The sequence below is a fragment of the Mytilus edulis genome, chromosome 1 (assembly GCF_963676685.1).
Source record: "Mytilus edulis chromosome 1, xbMytEdul2.2, whole genome shotgun sequence".
In the NCBI taxonomy this organism is placed as follows: domain Eukaryota; kingdom Metazoa; phylum Mollusca; class Bivalvia; order Mytilida; family Mytilidae; genus Mytilus; species Mytilus edulis.
In genome coordinates, this window is record NC_092344.1 from 25,061,619 (window position 1) to 25,068,333 (window position 6,715).

A 6,715-nucleotide genomic window follows, 5' to 3' on the forward strand; every position below is an offset into this window, starting at 1 on the left:
CAATTTGGGTCCTCATTGCGGTCTGCTTTTAAATCATTTTGATTTCTTTCAGAAACAAATAAAATACAGAATTGTGAAAAATATAAAATTCAGCTTTAGAACATGTTCGAGTTCAATATAACTACAGTCATTTTAAAAATGAATTATCTTAATTTACTTGTTATAGTGTTTCTGAAAAACTAATGCGCGCCAATGTAACTGCGCAAACGTAAAAAAATGAATCACAAAATGCGCGCAAATGAAATGCGTCCGCATAACTTCCACTTACGGAAAAGCGATTTATGTTGTACAAACTGGTATTATTATTTGCGAAAGAGTCAGTAGCAAAATACGACGACTGGGAAAACAAATCCCGTTTACTTCGTGAATATTGTGAAATTTGCGCTAAAACAGCTTTTACTTTTTGTTAGTGTGCCCTTTTATACTAGTATGCGGCACATTTGGTTATTTTTTCTCAAAAGAATTATCCATCCATCTGTAAAACTGTGTTGAATATATTAAAAAGAAAGACAAATTTTAAAATGTATAATTTTAATCTTTACGCTTTTCAAATGTAATGGGAGATAACTTATTTTTAAAATAAATATCTCCCTCTGAAACAGATATGATTGTTGACAAAAAGAGTTACATCCCATCATAAATATTAACAAAAAAGTAATACGATATTTTAGAAATATCTGACAAAGTGCACTATATAGAAGTAAATTTCGTATATATATGATTATCATAAATATCAAATGAAAGAAAAATGTCAAAATGTCAAAATATATTTAGTTTATAATAAGGGGGATAATCAAAACTGCTTGTTTCTAAAAACATATTCTATTTGTGTTTATCGATGTACATATGTACTTCGATAAATACATGTTGTTTAAACTATTCATAACTGAATTATTCCTAATAAAAGACGATAAATTCAATCAATGAAATTTAGCCATTATTCAAGCTCTTGTTATTTTTTGTGTTTTGTATTTTTTTTAATTGGGATAAAAGATAACCAGAACGTCCATGGAAATCTGACGAAGACCTTTACTAACTTGAAAATCTCTAAAAGTTTGGGGATTTTCAAGACTTAAATATTGATTTACGTAAGTTGTTAATATTTTTCCAACGAAAGTTTCTTTCTTCTTTTTGAACAATTATAATAAGCACGATCGTAAAGTCGTCTGGTTTTCTTAATAACGTTTTCGCTCCATTTTATTTTGTACAACATGTATTCATCTGACAGTAGTGAAGCCTTGTTGACCATAAAGAAGAAGAATTACTTCATCATTGAAATTAAACAAGAAACATAATATAAAAAATAAGATGTGGTATGATTGCCAATGAGACAACTATCCACAAAAGACCAAAATGACACAGACATTAACAACTATATGTAACCGTACGGCCTTCAACAATGAGCAAAGCCCATACCGCATAGTGAGCTATAACAGGCCCCGATAAGACAATGTAAAACACGTTACCAAAACTGGCATTAAATTTCAAATTTACCGAACAAAAATTGATCAGTATAAACTTGTTATTTAATCTAAATTAAAGTTTAGTTAAATCGTCTGATATTAGTAGTTTTGATAAAAAATAAACGTATACCAAAACTGGCATTAAATTTCAAATTTACCGAACAAAAATTGATCAGTATAAACTTGTTATTTAATCTAAATTGAATTTCAGTTAAATCGTCTGATATTAGTAGTTTTGATAAAAAATAAACGTATATTTAAACGAAATAAATTTATCCTTTACGTTCGGTCGTACCTTTCGTCGAAATGTAAGAAGTCCTTGAAAAAAAAGTGACGGATAAAAAGTCACAAGAAAAACAAGTCACATTAAATAAAGTATTATTATTATTAAAAAATAGTATATTAAGTATATTAAACTTTTGCACATATGTAATGATTGATCTGTAGATTTGCAGAAAGCATTTTTTTTTTTGTTCTTCTCTGGCCGGGATTCAAACTCATGCTTCTGAGATATGTGTCACTGAATTGCCTTGCACTGTGCCCAACGCGCTAGACCACTCGACAACATAAACTAAACATTTATGACGCTTTTGATGGCCGGGTGTTAAAACATAACTAAGCCGAACTACACATTGGATTTTTTCTCAAGTAGACCTTATCTACTTTGCTTCCCTTTGCAACTAGTGCAGACAAAAGTATTCCCGTAGACAATTTTTAATAAACTTTTCTGTAAGGGTGGGATAGGGTGTCCGACCCCAACTTTGGACCTAGTAAAAAAAAAAATTAAGCCGAACAACACCCTGAAATTTTTATCAAGTAGACATCAGCTACCCAGCTTCCCTTTGCACCTAGTGCTGACGAAAGTATTGCCGTAGAACATTTTTTATAAACTTTTCTGTAAGGTTGGAGTAGGATGTCCGACCCCAACTTTGGACCTACTTTAAAAGAAAAAACTAAGCCGAACAACACCCTAACTTTTTATCTCATGTTGACCTCAGTTACGCAGCTCCATTTCCACCTAGTGCGGACAAGGTTTAGCCGTGCAAAATATGTTTACTAACTTTTCTTAAAGGGTAGGGTAGAGTGTCCGACACCAACTGTGGACCTACTTTAAAAAAAACTAAGCCGAAAAACACCCTGCATTTGTTTTCTCAAGTAGACCTCAGTTACCCAGCTTCCCTTTACTACTAGTGCGGACTGTCCGAGTCAATCTTTAGACCTGGAGTAATGGGGTAGGGTGTCAGACCTAACTTTGGACCTACTTAAAAAAAAAAGTAAACTAAGCCAAATAACACCCTGTGTTTTTTCTCAAGTACACCACAGCTTCCTAGCTTCCCTTTGCGCCTATTGCGGACACAAGTATTGACGTAGAACAGTTTTAATAACTTTTCTGTAAGGTAGTGATGTAGACTGACCGACACAATCTTAGGACCTAATTTAAAAATAAAAAACTAAGCCGAAGAACACCTTGTGTTTTTTCTCAAGAATACAACAGCTACCTGGCTTCCTTTTGCGCCTATTGCGGACAAATTCATTGACGTAGAACATGTTTTATTAACTTTTCTGTACAGTTTTCTGTAAGGTTGTGATGTAGACTGACCTACTTTAAAAATAATAAACTAAGCCGAAGAACACCGTGTGTTTTTTCTCAAGTAGACCACAGCTATCCAGCTATCCTTTGCGCCTATTGCGGACAAAGGTGTTGACGTAGAACATATGTTACTAACTTTTCTGTAAGGTAGTGAAGTAGACTGTCCCGACTTAATCTTTTGACATATTTAAAAAAAAAAAAAAAACTAAGCCGAAAAACACCCTATGTTTTTTCTCTAGTAAACCACAGCTATTCAGCTATCCTTTGAGCTTGGTGCGGACAAAAGTATTGACGTAGAACAGTCTTATTAACTTTTCTGTAAGGTACTTGGGTAGGGTGTCCGACCCCAACTTTGGACCTACTTTAAAAAAAACTAAGCTGAAGAACACCCTGTGTTTTTTTTATTTCATGTAGACAACAGCTACCTAGCTTCCCTTTGCGCCTCTTGCGGACAAGATTATTGACATAGAACATGTTTTATTAAATTTTCTGTAAGGAAGAGAAGTAGACGGTCCGTCTCAATCTTTGGACCTATTTAAAAAAAAATCAACTAAGCCTGTGTTTTTTCTCAAGTAGAGCACATCTACCCAGCTTCTTTTAACGCCTTGTGCGGACAAAAGTATTGACGTATAACATTTGTTATTAACAATTATGTATGGTAGTGGGGTAGGGTGTCCGACCCAACTTTGGACCTACTAAAAAAAATAAACTAAGCCGAATAACACCCTGTGTTTTTCTCAGGTACACCACAGCTTCCTAGCTTCCCTTTGCGCCTATTGCGGACAAAAGTATTGACATAGAACAGTTTTGATAACTTTTCTGTAAGGTTGCGATGTAGACTGACCGACTCAATCTTTGGACCAACTTTAAAAATAATAAACTAAGCCGAAGGACACCGTGTTTTTTTTACAAGAATACAACAGCTACCTGGCTTCCTTTTGCGCCTATTTCGGATAAATTTATTGACGTAGAACATGTTTTATTAACTTTTCTGTAAGGTAGTGAATTAGACTATCCGACTCAATCTTTGCACCTACTTAAAAAAAAAAAAACTAAGCCAAAAAACACCCTGTGTTTTTTCTCAAGTAGACCACAGCTACTCAGCTTACCTTTGCGCCTAGTGCAGACAAGCGTATTGACGTAGAACATTCTCTATTACCTTTTCTGTAAGGTAATGGGATAGGATGTCCTGTCCCAACTTTGGATCTACTTAAAAACAAAACTAAGCCGAACAACACCCTGGATTTTTTCTCAAGTAGACCTCAGCTACTTAGCTTCCCTTTGCACCTAGTGCAGACAAACGTATTGCCGTAGAACATTTTTAAATAACTTTTATGTAAGGGTGTGTTAGGGTGTCCGACCCCAACTGTGGACCTTCTTAAAAACAAAACTAAGCCGAAGAACACCCTTGATTTTTTCTCAAGTATATCTCAGCTGCCTAGCTTCCCTTTGCGCCTAGTGCAGACAAAAGCATTGCCGTAAAACATTATTTTATTAACGTGTTTGTAAGGGTGGGATAGGGTGTCCGACCCCAACTTTGAACCTAGTTAAAAAAAAATTAAGCCGAACAACACTCTGAACTTTTTATCAAGAAGACATCACCTACTAAGCTTCCATTTGCACCTAGTGCAAACAAAAGTATTGACGTAGAGCATCTTAATAAAAATTTAAGTAAGGGTTGGGTAGGTGTGCGACCCCAACTTTGGACCTAGTTCAAAAAAATAAAATTAAGCCGAACAACACCCTGAATTTTTTATCAAGTAAACATTAGCTACTAAGCTTCCCATTTCACCTAGTGTGGACGAAAGTATTGCCGTAGAACATTTTTTATTAACTTTTCTGTAAGGTTGGATATGGTGTCCACCCCAACTGTGGACCTACTTTTAAAGAAAAAAACTAAGCCGAACAACACCCTGGATTTTTTCTTAAGTAGACCTCAACTACTTGCTTCCCTTTGCACCTACTGCGGACAAAAGTATTGCCGTACAATATTTTAAAATTAACTTTTCTGAAAGTGTTGGTTAGGGTGTCTGTCCCCAACTGTGGACCTACTAAAAAACAAAACTAAGCCGAACAACACCCTTGATTTTTTCTCAAGTAGACAACAGCTACCCAGCTTCCCTTTGCGCCTATTGCAGACAAACGTATTGACGTAGAACATTCTCTATTACCTTTTCTGTAAGGTAATGGGATAGGGTGTCCGACCCCAAATGCAGACCTACTTAAAAACAAAACTAAGCCAAACAACACCCTTGGTTTTTTCTCAAGTACACCTCAGCTGCCCAGCTTCCCTTTGCGCCTAGTTCAGACAATAGTATTGCCGTAGAACATTTGTTATTAAATTTTCTGTAAGGGTGGGATAGGGTGTCCGACCCCAACTTTGAACCTTGTTTAAAAAATAAAATAAACTAAGCCGAAGAACACCCTGTCTTCTTTCTCAAATACACCACAGCTACCTAGCTTTCCTTTGCGCCTAGTGCAGACAAAAGTATTGACGTAGAACATGTTTTATTAACTTTTCTGTAAGGTAGTGAAGTAGACTGTCTGACTTAATCTTTTGACCTATTTAGAAAAAAAAGCAAAACAAGCCGAAGAACACCCTGTGTTTTTTTCGCAAGTAGACCACAGTTACCCAGCTTCCATTTGCCCCTAGTGCTGACAAAAGTATTGACGAAGAACAGTTTTATTAACTTTTCTGTAAGGTACTGGGGTAGGGTGTCCGACCCCAACTTTAAACCTACTTTAAAAAAAAACTAAGCTGAAGAACACCCTGTGTTTTTTCTTTCATGTAGACAACAGCTACCTAGCTTCCCTTTGCGCCTAGTGCGGACAAGATTATTGACATACAACATGATTTATTAAATTTTCTGTAAGGTAGTAAAGTAGACTGTCCGACTCAATCTTTGGACCTGTTTAAAAAAAAATCAACAAAGCCGAAGGACACCCTGTGTTTTTTCTCAAGTAGACCACATCTACCCAGTTTCTTTTGCGCCTACTGCGGACAAAAGTATTGACGTAGAACATTTGGTATTATCAATTATGTAAGGTAGTGGGGTAGGGTGTCCGACAAAACTTTGAACCTACTTAAAAAAAATAAACCAAGCCGAATAACACCCTTTGTTTTTTCTCAAGTACACCACAGCTTCATAGTTTCCCCTTGCGCCTATTGCGGACAAAAGTATTGACGTAGAACAGTTTTGATATCTTTTCTGTAAGGTAGTGATGTAGACTGACCGACTCAATCTTTGGACCTATTTCAAAAAACAAAACAATTAAGCCGCAGAACACCCTGTGTTTTTTTCTCAAGTAGACCACAGCTACCCAGCCTCCCTTTGCGCCTAGTGCAGACAAACGTATTGACTTAGAACATTCTCTATTACCTTTTCTGTAAGGTAATGGGATAGGATGTCCTATCCCAACTTTGGACCTACTTAAAAACAAAACTAAGCCGAACAACACCCTGGATTTTTTCTCAAGTAGACCTCGGCTACTTAGCTTCCCTTTGCACCTAGTGCAGACAAACGTATTGACGTAGAACATTCTCTATTACCTTTTCTGTAAGGTAATGGGATAGGGTGTCCGACCCCAACTGTGGACCTTCTTAAAAACAAAACCAAGCCGAACAACACCCTTGATTTTTTCTCAAGTATACCTCAGCTGC